Below are 15272 nucleotides of genomic sequence, written 5' to 3' on the forward strand. Positions count from 1 at the left end.
ATGGTTTTTTGAAGGGTTTTTTGCTGACCGCGCAGTTTACTTTTGTATCCTCTGCTATCTAGTTTTAGCGGGCCTCATTTTGCTGAATCTGTTTTCATACTGTGTATGTGCCTTCCTCTCATTTCACCGTCATTATATGTGGGGGGCTGCTATTTCTGTGGGGTATTTCTCTGGAGGCAAGAGAGGTCTGTGTTTCTTCTAATAGGGGAAGTTAGATCTTCGGCTGGTGCGAGACGTCTAGGATCAACGTAGGCACGTTCCCCGGCTATTGTTATTTGTGTGTTCAGGTTTAGGGTCGCGGTCAGCTCAGGTTCCATCACCCTAGAGCTCGTTGGTGCTTGTCCTTTTGTGATTCCCTGCCATTGGAATCATGACAGTATAGCCGGCCAAAATGTTTGGGCTGAAGTAGGAGGAAAAGTAGTCTGAGGAAGTTTTTTTTTTTTTTTTTCTCTCCTCTGAGGTTGCTGCCTAGCCTTAATTGCAGCCAGGCTGATTTTTTTTTTTTTTTTTCCTCCTCTTAATCCTTGAATGGCTCTGACCTTAGCTGTTTATCATGGCCGTCCAGAGTTTAGCTTCCAGCTTGAATAATCTTGCTGCTAAGGTTCAAAATATACAAGATTTTGTTGTACATGCTCCTATGTCTGAACCTAGAATTCCTATTCCAGAGTTCTTTGCTGGAGATAGATCTAGTTTTCTGAATTTTAGGAACAATTGCAAGCTGTTCCTTTCTTTGAAATCTCGCTCTTCTGGAGACCCTGCTCAGCAGGTTAAGATTATTATATCTTTCCTGCGGGGTGACCCTCAAAATTGGGCATTTGCATTGGCACCAGGGGATCCTGCGTTGCTTAATGTGGATGCGTTTTTTCTGGCATTGGATTTGCTCTATGAGGAACCTAACCAGGAGATTCAGGCTGAAAAAGCTTTATTAGCTCTCTCTCAGGGGCAAGATGAAGCAGAAATATATTGTCAAAAATTTCGGAAATGGTCAGTGCTTACTCAGTGGAATGAGTGCGCCCTGGCTGCAAAGTTCAGAGATGGCCTTTCTGAGGCCATTAAAGATGTTATGGTGGGGTTCCCTGCGCCTACGGGTCTGAATGAGTCTATGACTATGGCTATTCAGATTGATCGGCGTTTACGGGAGCGCAAACCTGTGCACCATTTGGCGGTGTCTTCTGAACAGGCACTTGAGATAATGCAATGTGATAGAGTTCAGTCTAGAAGTGAACGGCAAAACTATAGGCGGAAAAATGGGTTGTGCTTTTATTGTGGTGATTCAGCTCATGTTATATCAGCATGCTCTAAACGCACAAAAAAGGTTGATAAGTCTGTTGCCATTAGTACGTTACAGTCTAAGTTCATTCTGTCTGTGACTCTGATTTGCTCATTATCATCCATTTCCGTCGATGCCTATGTAGATTCAGGCGCTGCCCTGAGTCTTATGGATTGGTCATTTGCCAAGCGATGTGGGTTTAGTCTTGAGCCTCTGGAAGTCCCTATTCCTTTGAAGGGAATTGACTCTACACCTTTAGCTATGAATAAACCTCAGTACTGGACACAAGTGACCATGCGTATGACTCCCGTTCATCAGGAGGTGATTCGCTTCCTGGTATTGTATAATTTACATGATGTTCTAGTACTTGGTCTGCCATGGTTACAAACTCATAATCCAGTCCTTGACTGGAAAACAATGTCTGTGTTAAGCTGGGGATGTCAGGGGGTTCATGATGATGCACCTCCGATTTCTATCGCTTCATCTACTCCTTCTGAGGTTCCTGTATTTTTGTCTGATTATCGGGATGTTTTTGAGGAGCCTAAGCTCAGTTCGCTTCCTCCTCACAGGGATTGCGATTGTGCTATAGATTTAATTCCTGGTAGTAAATTTCCTAAAGGTCGTTTGTTCAATCTGTCAGTGCCAGAGCATACTGCTATGCGGGATTATGTTAAGGAGTCCTTGGAAAAGGGACATATCCGTCCATCTTCGTCCCCTTTGGGAGCAGGTTTTTTTTTCGTGGCCAAAAAAGATGGGTCCTTGAGGCCTTGTATAGATTATCGTCTTTTGAATAAGATTACCGTAAAATATCAGTATCCTTTGCCTTTGTTGACTGATTTGTTTGCTCGCATTTAGGGTTGAGCGAAACGGGTCGTTCATTTTCAAAAGTCGCCGACTTTTGGCAAAGTCGGGTTTCATGAAACCCGATCCGACCCCTGTGCGGGGTCGGCCATGCGGTACGCGACTTTCGCGCCAAAGTCGCGTTTCAATGACGCGAAAAGCGCCATTTCTCAGCCAATGAAGGTAAACGCAGAGTGTGGGCAGCGTGATGACATAGGTCCTGGTCCCCACCATCTTAGAGAAGGGCATTGCAGTGATTGGCTTGCTGTCTGCGGCGTCACAGGGGCTATAAAGGGGAGTTCCCGCCGACCGCCATGTTACTGCTGCTGATCTGAGCTTAGGGAGAGGTTGCTGCCGCTTCGTCAGAAGCAGGGATAGCGTTAGGCAGGGTCCATTAACCACCAAACCGCTTGTGCTGTAGCGATTTCCACTGCCCAACACCACCTTCGGTGTGCAGGGACAGTGGAAGCTACATTTTTTTTTTTTCCCCCTCAGCGCTGTAGCTCATTGGGCTGCCCTAGAAGGCTCCCTGATAGCTGCATTGCTGTGTGTACGCCGCTGTGCAAACCAACTGCTTTTTTCAAAGCACAAATCCTCTTGTTCCTTCCTTTCTGCACAGCTATCTTTTTGGTTTGTACACACTTTTTATTTAATTTGTGCATCAGTCCACTCCTTATTGCTGCCTGCCATACCTGGCTGAGATTACTGCAGGGAGATAGTAATTGAAGGACACTCCCTGTTTTTTTTTTTTTTTTGTGGGAGATTAAGATTGACATTTCTGCTAGAGTGCCATCCCTGTCTGTGTCATCTCTCACTCAGTGGGCCATAGAAAGCCTATTTATTTTTTTGCTTGATTTGGGTTATAAAATCTACCTGAAAAAATCACTACATCAATCAGTGGGAGAAAAATATTGGCCTCAGGGCTTGTGTGCCACTCTTGACTCCTGTGTGCATCATCACTCACTCAGTGGGCCATAGAAAGCCTATTTATTTTTTTGCTTGATTTTGGTTCTAAAATCTACCTGAAAAAATCACTACATCAATCAGTGGGAGAAAAATATTGGCCTCAGGGCTTGTGTGCCACTCCTGACTCCTGTGTGCATCATCACTCACTCAGTGGGCCATAGAAAGCCCTTTTTTTTTTTTTTTTTGCTTTATTTGGGTTCTAAATTCTACCTGAAAAAATCAATAAATCAATCAGTGGGAGATTAATATTGGCCTTTGGGCTTGTGTGCCAGTCCTAAGCGTGCCATCTCTCTCTCTCAGATAGTGGGCCATAGAAAGCCTATTTATTTATTTATTTTTTTATTGGGTTTATAAATTTTCCCTGGAAAAAAAAAAAAGTGGGAGATTAATATTGGCCTCTGGGCTTGTGTGCCAGTCCTGAGCGTGCCATCTCTCTCACAAATAGTGGGCCATAGAAAGCCTATTTATTTATTTTTTTTTGGTTATATAAATTCTCCCTTAAAAAAAAAAGGGAGATTAATATTGGCCTTTGGGCTTGTGTGCCAGTCCTAAGCGTGCCATCTCTCTCTGTCTCTCAGATAGTGGGCCATAGAAAGCCTATTTATTATTTTTTTTATTGGGTTTATAAATTTTCCCTGGAACCAAAAAAAAAAGTGGGAGATAAATATTGGCCTCTGGGCTTGTGTGCCACTCCTGACTCCTGTGTGCGTCATCTCTCACTCAGTGGGCCATAGAAAGCCTTTTTTTGTTTTATTTGTTTTCTAAATTCTCCCTGAAAAAATCATTTTATTTTATTTGGTTTCTAAATTCTTCCTGAAAAAATCATTTTATTCTATTTTTTATTTTCCTAAAGTCTCCCTGAAAAAAAAAAAAAAAAAAACAAATCAGTGGGAGATTAATATTGCCCTTTCTGCTTGTGTGCCAGTCTTGACTCCTGGGTGTGCCATCTCTCTCTCTCTCTCCAATTGTGGGCCATAGAAAGCCTATTATTTTTTTAGCTTGATTTGGGTTCCAAAATGTACCTGAAAAAATCACTACATCAATCAGTGGGAGATAAATATTGGCCTCTGGGCTTGTGTGCCACTCCTGACTCCTGTGTGCGTCATCTCTCACTCAGTGGGCCATAGAAAGCCTTTTTTTTGTTTTATTTGTTTTCTAAATTCTCCCTGAAAAAATCATTTTATTTTATTTGGTTTCTAAATTCTTCCTGAAAAAATCATTTTATTCTATTTTTTTTTTCCTAAAGTCTCCCTGAAAAAAAAACAAAAAAAAACAAATCAGTGGGAGATTAATATTGCCCTTTCTGCTTGTGTGCCAGTCTTGACTCCTGGGTGTGCCATCTCTCTCTCTCTCTCTCCAATTGTGGGCCATAGAAAGCCTATTATTTTTTTTAGCTTGATTTGGGTTTCAAAATCTACCTGAAAAAATCACTACATCAATCAGTGGGAGATAAATATTGGCCTCTGGGCTTGTGTGCCACTCCTGACTCCTGTGTGCGTCATCTCTCACTCAGTGGGCCATAGAAAGCCTTTTTTTGTTTTATTTGTTTTCTAAATTCTCCCTGAAAAAATCATTTTATTTTATTTTGTTTCTAAATTCTTCCTGAAAAAATCATTTTATTCTATTTTTTTTTTTTCCTAAAGTCTCCCTGAAAAAAAAAAAAAAATCAAATCAGTGGGAGATTAATATTTACATTTGTGCTTCAGTGACAGTCCTGCGTGTGTGGCATCTCTCTCATTTGTTGCCACCAACAACAGAGTGTGTAACATTGTGCCTGATTTTCGTTGTGGTCTCACTCACCTGTAAAGGGGTAGCTAAATCATACTGAAGTTATAGCTCACCGTGTAATTTGTGTGACAGCAACAAATACCGTTAGTTTGTTTACGTTTTTAAAACAATGAGGAAGTATGGTGGAAGAGGTCGTGGCCGGGGGCGTTCATTGTCAGCTGGTAATGAGGGTAGTGGTAGTGGTGGAGCATCAGCTGGTCGTGGGAAAAAAAATATTGCACCTAAGTCTGGAGCTGTGGAGCCAGGTTCGTCGTCTGGCTACACAAGGCCTCGAACGCTCCCTTTTCTGGGAGTAGGAAAACCGCTTTTAAAGCCGGAGCAGCAAGAGCAAGTTTTGGCTTATCTTGCTGACTCAGCCTCTAGCTCTTTTGCCTCCTCTCGTGAAACTGGTAAATGTCAAAGCAGCGCGTCGTTAGTGGATGTTCACGGTCAGGGACAAGTCGCTTCCTTGTCCTCTTCAGCAAAAACAACAACAGAGAAGAATGCAGCAGGCGACACAACGGGTTACTCCATGGAGCTCTTTACACATACCGTCCCTGGCTTAGAAAGTGAAGCAGTTAACAGTCCATGCCCATTACAAGTTGAATCTGACATGGAGTGCACTGATGCACAGCCACAGCCAGACTACTATGCTGGTCCTTTGACTCAGACCACAACATTGCCCTCGCAGGGTGCTGATCAAGAATCAGACCCTGATGAGACTATGTTGCCCCATCACGAACGCTATACCACCGACCGACACGGTGACACAGACGAAGTTGCACACGAGCTACAAGAAGAGGTAATAGATGACCCAGTTCTTGACCCCGATTGGCAGCCATTGGGGGAACAGGGAGCAGGCGGTAGCAGTTCTGAAGCGGAGGAGGAGGGGCCGCAGCAGGCATCAACATCGCAACAGGTTCCATCTGTCGGGCCCGTATCTTGCCCAAAACGCGTGGCAAAGCTAAAACCTGTTGGAGGACAGCGTGGCCATCCGGTTAAAGCTCAGTCTGCAATGCCTGAAAAGGTATCCGATGCTAGAAAGAGTGCAGTCTGGCATTTTTTTAAACAACATCCAATTGATCAGCGCAAAGTCATCTGTCAAAAATGTTCAACTACCTTAAGCAGAGGACAGAATCTGAAAAGTCTCAATACAAGTTGCATGCATAGACATTTAACCACCATGCATTTGCAAGCCTGGACTAACTACCAAACGTCCCTTAAGGTTGTAGCACCCTCGGCCAATGAAGCTAGTCAGCAACGCAACATCCCTTCCGGCAGTGTAGGGCCACCATTTTCCGCACCACCTGCAGTATCTGTGCAGGTTTCTTTGCCAGGCCAAAGCCGTCAGGGTCAGGGAATCACCAGTTTCGTAGTAGGAAACACTGCATCTAGGGCACCGGTGGCAACAATACCATCTCCCACCGTCTCTCAGTCTGCCATGTCCACCGGCACCCCCGCTAGTTCCACGATCTCCAGCTCTCCAGTCCAGCTCACCCTACATGAGACTATGGTTAGAAAAAGGAAGTACTTAGCCTCGCATCCGCGTACACAGGGTTTGAACGCACACATAGCTAGACTAATCTCGTTAGAGATGATGCCCTACCGGTTAGTTGAAAGCGAAGCTTTCAAAGCCCTGATGGACTACGCTGTACCACGCTACGAGCTACCCAGTCGACACTTTTTTTCCAGAAAAGCCATCCCAGCCCTCCACCAGCATGTTAAAGAGCGCATCGTCCATGCACTCAGGCAATCTGTGAGCACAAAGGTGCACCTGACAACAGATGCATGGACCAGTAGGCATGGCCAGGGACGTTACGTGTCCATCACGGCACACTGGGTAAATGTGGTGGATGCAGGGTCCACAGGGGACAGCAAGTTTGGGACAGTTCTGCCTAGCCCACGGTCTAGGAAACAATTGGCTGTAGCCGTTCGCACCCCCTCCTCCTCCTCTTCGTCCTCCTGCAGAAGCGAGAGCTCGTCCACAGACCGCAGTCGCACAACCACTCCATCCGCAGCTGCCACTGTTGCACACCAGGTCTCCCATTATGGGGCAGCTACTGGCAAACGTCAGCAGGCTGTATTGGCTATGAAGTGTTTGGGCGACAACAGACACACCGCGGAAGTTCTGTCCGAGTTCTTGCAGAAAGAAACGCAGTCGTGGCTGGGCACTGTAGATCTTGAGGCAGGCAAGGTAGTGAGTGATAACGGAAGGAATTTCATGGCTGCCATCTCCCTTTCCCAACTGAAACACATTCCTTGCCTGGCTCACACCTTAAACCTGGTGGTGCAGTGCTTCCTGAAAAGTTATCCGGGGTTATCCGACCTGCTCCTCAAAGTGCATGGACTTTGCTCACATATCCGCCGTTCGCCCGTACACTGCAGCCGTATGCAGACCTATCAGCGTTCTTTGAACCTTCCCCAGCATCGCCTAATCATAGACGTTGCAACAAGGTGGAACTCAACACTGCACATGCTTCAGAGACTGTGTGAACAGAGGCGGGCTGTTATGTTTTTGTGGGAGGATACACATACACGGGCAGGCAGTAGGATGGCAGACATGGAGTTGTCAGGTGTGCAGTGGTCGAAGATTCAAGACATGTGTCAAGTCCTTCAGTGTTTTGAGGAATGCACACGGCTGGTTAGTGCAGACAACGCCATAATAAGCATGAGCATCCCCTAATGTGTCTGCTGATGCAAAGTTTGACGCACATAAAGGATCAGGCGTCTGCAGCTGAGGAAGAGGAAAGCCTTGATGACAGTCAGCCATTGTCTGGCCAGGGCAGTGTACAGGACGAGGTAGCGGGCGAAGAGGACGAGGAGGATGATGGGGATGATTATATTTTTAATGAGGAAGCTTTTCCGGGGCCACTGGAAATTGGTGGCGCGGCAAGGCCGGGTTCTGGTTTTTTGAGGGACACAAGTGACGTGGATTTGCCTGAAACTGCCCCTCAACCAAGCACAACTGCAGATTTGAGAACTGGAACTTTGGCCCACATGGCGGATTATGCCTTACGTATCCTCAAAAGGGACACACGCATAACTAAAATGATGAATGATGACGATTACTGGTTGGCCTGCCTCCTTGATCCTCGCTATAAAGGCAAATTGCAAAATATAATGCCACATGAGAACTTGGAACTAATATTAGCAACCAAACAATCAACTCTTGTTGACCGTTTGCTTCTGGCATTCCCTGCACACAGCGCCCGTGATCGTTCTCACACGAGCTGCAGGGGCCAGCAGACCAGAGGAGTTAGAGGGGCAGAAATCAGAAGTGGCGTTGGCCAGAGGGGTTTTCTGACCAGGTTGTGGAGTGATTTTGCTATGACCGCAGACAGGACAGGTACTGCAGCATCAATTCAAAGTGACAGGAGACAACATTTGTCCAGTATGGTTACAAACTATTTTTCATCCCTTATCGATGTTCTCCCTCAACCGTCATTCCCATTTGATTACTGGGCATCAAAATTAGACACCTGGCCAGAATTGGCAGAATATGCATTGCAGGAGCTTGCTTGCCCGGCAGCTAGTGTCCTATCAGAAAGAGTATTCAGTGCTGCAGGTTCAATACTAACAGAAAAAAGGACTCGTCTGGCTACCCAAAATGTAGATGATCTAACCTTCATTAAAATGAACCACAACTGGATTTCGAAATCTTTTGCCCCACCTTGCCCGGCTGACACCTAGCTTTCCTATGAAAAGGTCTTGCCTGTGGACTATTCTGAATGCCTTTTCCAATCTCGTAATTTTCTGCACCTGATTGTCCAGCATACGACATGTTTACACCTCACTAAATGGCCAAACTCCCCACACGGGGCCGTGGTATCGCGACTTGGCGCAAGCACCCGTGAGAGTGCAGTTTGTCTGAAGAGGTGGGTGAGCCCGCTTTTGGTCGACGGCACTGCCACTGGGTCCCTCCTAGTACAATAAAGTGTCTCTGGCGGTGGTGGTGCGCACCCAACGTCAGACACACCGTTGTAATATGAGGGGCCCTGGGCCTGTACCGCCGGCCACAAGACAGTTTCCCCCCACCCCAGCTCAAACAGTGCTCTACCACTTGCAAAATTATCTCACAGCTCCACCAATGTTTAGTCTATGCGCTGACATCCTTCAATGCCTGCCACTGACAATACCATTGTATTGACATTTTTGTTATGTTAGGCCTTCGATGCCTGTCTGTGGTCACTCCTTCCACTAGGCCTCCACTGACCACACCACTGCTGCCCGTGTACCCCTGGAACCAATTTAAAATTGCCTACAGCCATGTGTTATTATTTTAGGCCTTCGATGCCTGTCTGCGGTGACTCCTTCCACTAGGCCTCCACTGACCACACCACTGCTGCCCGTGTACCCCTGGAACCAATTTAAAATTGCCTACAGCCATGTGTTATTATTTTAGGCCTTCGATGCCTGTCTGCGGTGACTCCTTCCACTAGGCCTCCACTGACCACACCACTGCTGCCCGTGTACCCCTGTAACCAATTTAAAATTGCCTACAGCCATGTGTTATTATTTTAGGCCTTCGATGCCTGTCTGCGGTGACTCCTTCCACTAGGCCTCCACTGACCACACCACTGCTGCCCGTGTACCCCTGGAACCAATTTAAAATTGCCTACAGCCATGTGTTATTATTTTAGGCCTTCGATGCCTGTCTGCGGTCACTCCTTCCACTAGGCCTCCACTGACCACACCACTGCTGCCCGTGTACCCCTGTAACCAATTTAAAATTGCCTACAGCCATGTGTTATTATTTTAGGCCTTCGATGCCTGTCTGCGGTGACTCCTTCCACTAGGCCTCCACTGACCACACCACTGCTGCCCGTGTACCCCTGGAACCAATTTAAAATTGCCTACAGCCATGTGTTATTATTTTAGGCCTTCGATGCCTGTCTGCGGTCACTCCTTCCACTAGGCCTCCACTGACCACACCACTGCTGCCCGTGTACCCCTGGAACCAATTTAAAATTGCCTACAGCCATGTGTTATTATTTTAGGCCTTCGATGCCTGTCTGCGGTCACTCCTTCCACTAGGCCTCCACTGACCACACCACTGCTGCCCGTGTACCCCTGGAACCAATTTAAAATTGCCTACAGCCATGTGTTATTATTTTAGGCCTTCGATGCCTGTCTGCGGTCACTCCTTCCACTAGGCCTCCACTGACCACACCACTGCTGCCCGTGTACCCCTGTAACCAATTTAAAATTGCCTACAGCCATATGTTATTATTTTAGGCCTTCGATGCCTGTATGTGGTCACTCCTTCCACTAGGCCTCCACTGACCACACCACTGCTGCCCGTGTACCCCTGGAACCAATTTAAAATTGCCTACAGCCATGTGTTATTATTTTAGGCCTTCGATGCCTGTCTGCGGTCACTCCTTCCACTAGGCCTCCACTGACCACACCACTGCTGCCCGTGTATCCCTGTAACCAATTTAAAATTGCCTACAGCCATGTGTTATTATTTTAGGCCTTCGATGCCTGTCTGCGGTCACTCCTTCCACTAGGCCTCCACTGACCACACCACTGCTGCCCGTGTACCCCTGGAACCAACATCAGAAAATATAAAAATAAGTATTTTGCTTATAAAAAAGAAAATACTGGAGAGATATCAAATGCAGACATTTTAACATTAAAAACAAACACATACAACAAAAATCTGGTACAGTACTAAAAATGGCCACCAGCTACAATAACTTTCTCCTGCAAGTAGTTAACTGAAAGGTTTTTTCAATTTTAAACACAGATATGGCATCCACCGAGTGTTGTCCTGTCGCGTCTTCTTTATATTATTGCCAAGAAGATGCAAAACAATGAAAATAATAAAATCATTATTTACCAAAAAAATAGAGTAAGTCAAAACCACATTGCAAATAAACATTCATTACAAATAAAGAAGCAGGGCGCGTCCGAGGGTGAGTATATACCTAATAAGAATATAATCACCCTCGGACGCGCCCTGCTTCTTTCCGACAGCCTTCCTTCCTAAGAATCAGCCCTTCCGTGGTGTAGAGAGAGGGTTTGTTCCACTCCAAGGTGTTCCCCAGGTTGCCTTTCCTGAGCTTCGATCTTCCGGCTCTCGTTTAGTAGTTGTTGGAAACTACGCTGCATTAGGCCTACAAATTGGGTATGGGGTGTAGAGAGATGGTGTGTTCCACTGTAGAGAGATGGTGTGTTCCACTCCAAGGTGTTCCCCAGGTTTCCTCTCCATTGCTTCGATCTTCCGGCTCTCGTTTAGTAGTTGTTGGCAACTACGCTGCATTAGGCCTACAAATTGGGTATGGGGTGTAGAGAGATGGTGTGTTACACTCCAAGGTGTTCCCCAGGTTTCCTCTCCATTGCTTCGATCTTCCGGCTCTCGTTTAGTAGTTGTTGGAAACTACGCTGCATTAGGCCTACAAATTGGGTATGGGGTGTAGAGAGATGGTGTGTTACACTCCAAGGTGTTCCCCAGGTTTCCTCTCCATTGCTTCGATCTTCCGGCTCTCGTTTAGTAGTTGTTGGAAACTACGCTGCATTGGGCCTACAAATTGGGTATGGGGTGTAGAGAGATGGTGTGTTCCACTCCAAGGTGTTCTCCAGGTTGCCTTTCCTGAGCTTCGATCTTCCGGCTCTCGTTTAGTAGTTGTTGGAAACTACGCTGCATTAGGCCTACAAATTGGGTATGGGGTGTAGAGAGATGGTGTGTTACACTCCAAGGTATTCCCCAGGTTTCCTCTCCATTGCTTCGATCTTCCGGCTCTCGTTTAGTAGTTGTTGGAAACTACGCTGCATTAGGCCTACAAATTGGGTATGGGGTGTAGAGAGATGGTGTGTTCCACTGTAGAGAGATGGTGTGTTCCACTCCAAGGTGTTCCCCAGGTTTCCTCGCCAATGCTTCGATCATCATGCTCTTGTTTAGTAGTTGTTGGAAACTACGCTGCATTAGGCCTACAAATTGGGTATGGGGTGTAGAGAGATGGTGTGTTCCACTCCAAGGTGTTCTCCAGGTTGCCTTTCCTGAACTTCTATCTTCAGGCTCTCATTAAATTGTGGTTAAACGGAACAACTGCATTTGGCGTACTAGTTGGTTTGGGGCCTACTATCGGTGTCTGCCGCTCCTTGCTGTTCTCCTGGTTTCCTGTCCTGAAATTCCGTTTTCAGGCGCTCGTTAAGTAGTTGTTAATGTTAGACTGCATTTGGCCTACTAGTTGGGTTGGGGCCTACTATCGGTGTCTGCCACTCCTTGCTGTTCTCCTCCACTGAACAAAGCTGTGCCGCCTGTTTACTACTGTTGCCAATTTTGAACTGCATTTCGACTACTTACTGATTTGGGCCTACTCTCTGTGTCAGCCTCTCATTCCAGTTGTCCTCCACTGCAATGCCCCCTGATTAGTCCTGTGTTACCAATTTTGAACTGCATTTAGCCCACTTTATTCTTTGGGCCTATATCTGTGTTTCCTCCTCATCCTGCCCATTGCCCAGCCAGTGATAGATGAGTCTGCTGGTACATTGACCCATAACGCAACATTTCCCGTGCACGCTACACTGCAAGATTGTGACCCTGCTGAAAGTCAGGTCCCCCTTCCCGCATACCATACCACCTTACACGGGGACAAACAGGAAGGTGCAGATGAAAGTGCAGGTTCCTTCATCAGGTGGGGGGAGGAATACTAGTTGGCGACGTCACTGGCACAGGGCCTCTCATGGTACGCAAAAGTGTTGCTGCCGGTGGGAGGCGCCCCCGCCGTGCAAACACACCGCTGTACTTTGAGGGGCCCTGTGCCAGTGCCAATGCCAACGAGTGGGCCCCCCCTGCTTGCTCAGGTTCACAGCACTTGCAAAGTTGAAATACTTACCTCTCCCTGCTCCACTGCCGTGACGTGGTCCAGATTTCCTGGGCCCACTAATTACTTGAACCAGCCCTACCCACCACAACTTTAGCCAAATGACCCCCAATTTCAAATGCCTTCCAATTATTATAAGGTAAATTACGCTTGACAAGCTTCATTAAGAAGAATGGATGGTTTTGACATTAAAATGGGCACTCTAGGTGTTTTCCTGGCCCCCACTCACTGCCGACTATGCTGCCCCATTGACTTGCATTGGGTTTCGTGTTTCGGTCGATCCCGACTTTACGTCATAATCGGGCGATTTCACTCGACCCGACTTTTGAGATAGTCGGGTTTCGCGAAACCCGGCTCGACTCTAAAAAGGTCAAGGTCGCTCAACTCTACTCGCATTAAGGGGGCTAAATGGTTCACTAAGATTGATCTTCGGGGTGCGTATAATCTTATACGAATAAAGCAAGGTGATGAGTGGAAAACCGCATTTAATACGCCTGAGGGCCATTTTGAGTATTTGGTAATGCCTTTCGGACTTTCTAATGCTCCTTCAGTCTTCCAGTCCTTTATGCACGATATTTTCCGTGAATATCTGGATAAATTTATGATTGTGTATTTGGATGATATTTTGGTTTTTTCTGATGACTGGGAGTCTCATGTTCAGCAGGTCAGGGAGGTGTTTCAGGTCCTGCGGGCTAATTCCTTGTTTGTAAAGGGCTCAAAGTGTCTCTTTGGAGTCCAGAAGATTTCTTTCTTGGGGTATATTTTTTCCCCTTCTACTATTGAGATGGATCCCGTCAAGGTTCGGGCTATTTGTGACTGGACGCAGCCTGCATCTCTTAAGAGTCTGCAGAAGTTCTTAGGCTTTGCTAATTTCTATCGTCGTTTTATAACTAATTTTTCTAGTGTTGTTAAGCCTTTGACGGATTTGACTAAGAAGGGTGCTGATGTTGCTGATTGGTCTCCTGCGGCTGTGGAGGCCTTTCGGGAACTTAAACGCCGGTTTTCTTCTGCTCCTGTGTTGCGTCAGCCTGATGTTTCGCTTCCTTTCCAAGTTGAGGTTGATGCTTCCGAGATTGGAGCGGGGGCGGTTTTGTCACAGAGAAGCTCCGATTGCTCGGTGATGAAGCCATGTGCGTTCTTTTCTAGAAAATTTTCGCCCGCTGAGCGGAATTATGATGTGGGTAATCGGGAACTTTTGGCCATGAAGTGGGCATTTGAGGAGTGGCGTCATTGGCTGGAGGGTGCTAGACATCGTGTGGTGGTCTTGACTGATCACAAAAATCTGATTTACCTTGAGTCTGCCAGGCTTCTGAATCCTAGACAGGCTCGTTGGTCACTGTTTTTCTCTCGTTTCAATTTTGTGGTTTCATACCTGCCAGGTTCAAAGAATGTGAAGGCGGATGCTCTTTCTAGGAGTTTTGTGCCTGACTCCCCTGGAAATTCTGAGCCCACTGGTATCCTTAGGGATGGGGTGATTTTGTCGGCCGTCTTCCCAGACTTGCGGCGTGCTTTGCAGGAGTTTCAGGCGGGTAAACCTGATCGTTGTCCGCCTGAGAGACTGTTTGTTCCAGATAGTTGGACCAGTAGAGTCATCTCCGAGGTCCATTCTTCTGCGTTGGCAGGTCATCCTGGAATATTTGGTACTAGAGACTTGGTGGCCAGGTCTTTTTGGTGGCCTTCCTTGTCTAGGGATGTGCGTTCTTTTGTGCAGTCTTGTGAGGTTTGTGCTCGGGCTAAGCCTTGCTGTTCTCGAGCCAGTGGATTGTTGTCACCTTTGCCTATCCCGAAGAGGCCTTGGACGCACATTTCCATGGACTTTGTTTCTGATCTCCCTGTCTCTCAAAAAATGTCTGTCATCTGGGTTGTGTGTGACCGCTTTTCTAAAATGGTTCATCTTGTACCCTTGCCTAAGTTGCCTTCCTCCTCTGAGTTGGTCCCTCTGTTTTTCCAGAACGTGGTTCGTTTGCATGGGATTCCGGAGAACATCGCTTCTGACAGGGGATCCCAGTTTGTGTCTAGATTTTGGCGGACGTTCTGTGCTAAGATGGGCATTGATTTGTCCTTTTCGTCTGCATTCCATCCTCAGACGAATGGCCAGACGGAGCGAACTAATCAGACCTTGGAAACTTATTTGAGGTGTTTTGTTTCTGCTGATCAGGATGACTGGGTTACCTTTTTGCCGCTGGCCGAGTTTGCCCTTAATAATCGGGCTAGTTCTGCTACCTTGGTTTCTCCTTTCTTTTGTAATTCGGGGTTTCATCCTCGTTTTTCCTCTGGTCAGGTGGAGCCTTCTGATTATCCTGGAGTGGACATGGTGGTGGAAGGGTTGCATCGGATTTGGAGTCATGTGGTTGACAATTTGAAGTTGTCCCAGGAGAAGGCTCAGCAGTTTGCTAATCGCCGTCGCCGCGTGGGTCCTCGACTTCGTGTTGGGGACTTGGTGTGGTTGTCTTCTCGTTTTGTTCCTATGAAGGTCTCTTCTCCTAAGTTCAAGCCTCGGTTCATCGGTCCTTATAGGATCTTGGAAATTCTTAACCCTGTGTCGTTTCGTTTGGATCTCCCGGCATCGTTTGCTATTCATAATGTGTTCCATCGGTCGT

The sequence above is a fragment of the Ranitomeya imitator genome, chromosome 1 (assembly GCF_032444005.1).
Source record: "Ranitomeya imitator isolate aRanImi1 chromosome 1, aRanImi1.pri, whole genome shotgun sequence".
Classification (NCBI taxonomy): domain Eukaryota; kingdom Metazoa; phylum Chordata; class Amphibia; order Anura; family Dendrobatidae; genus Ranitomeya; species Ranitomeya imitator.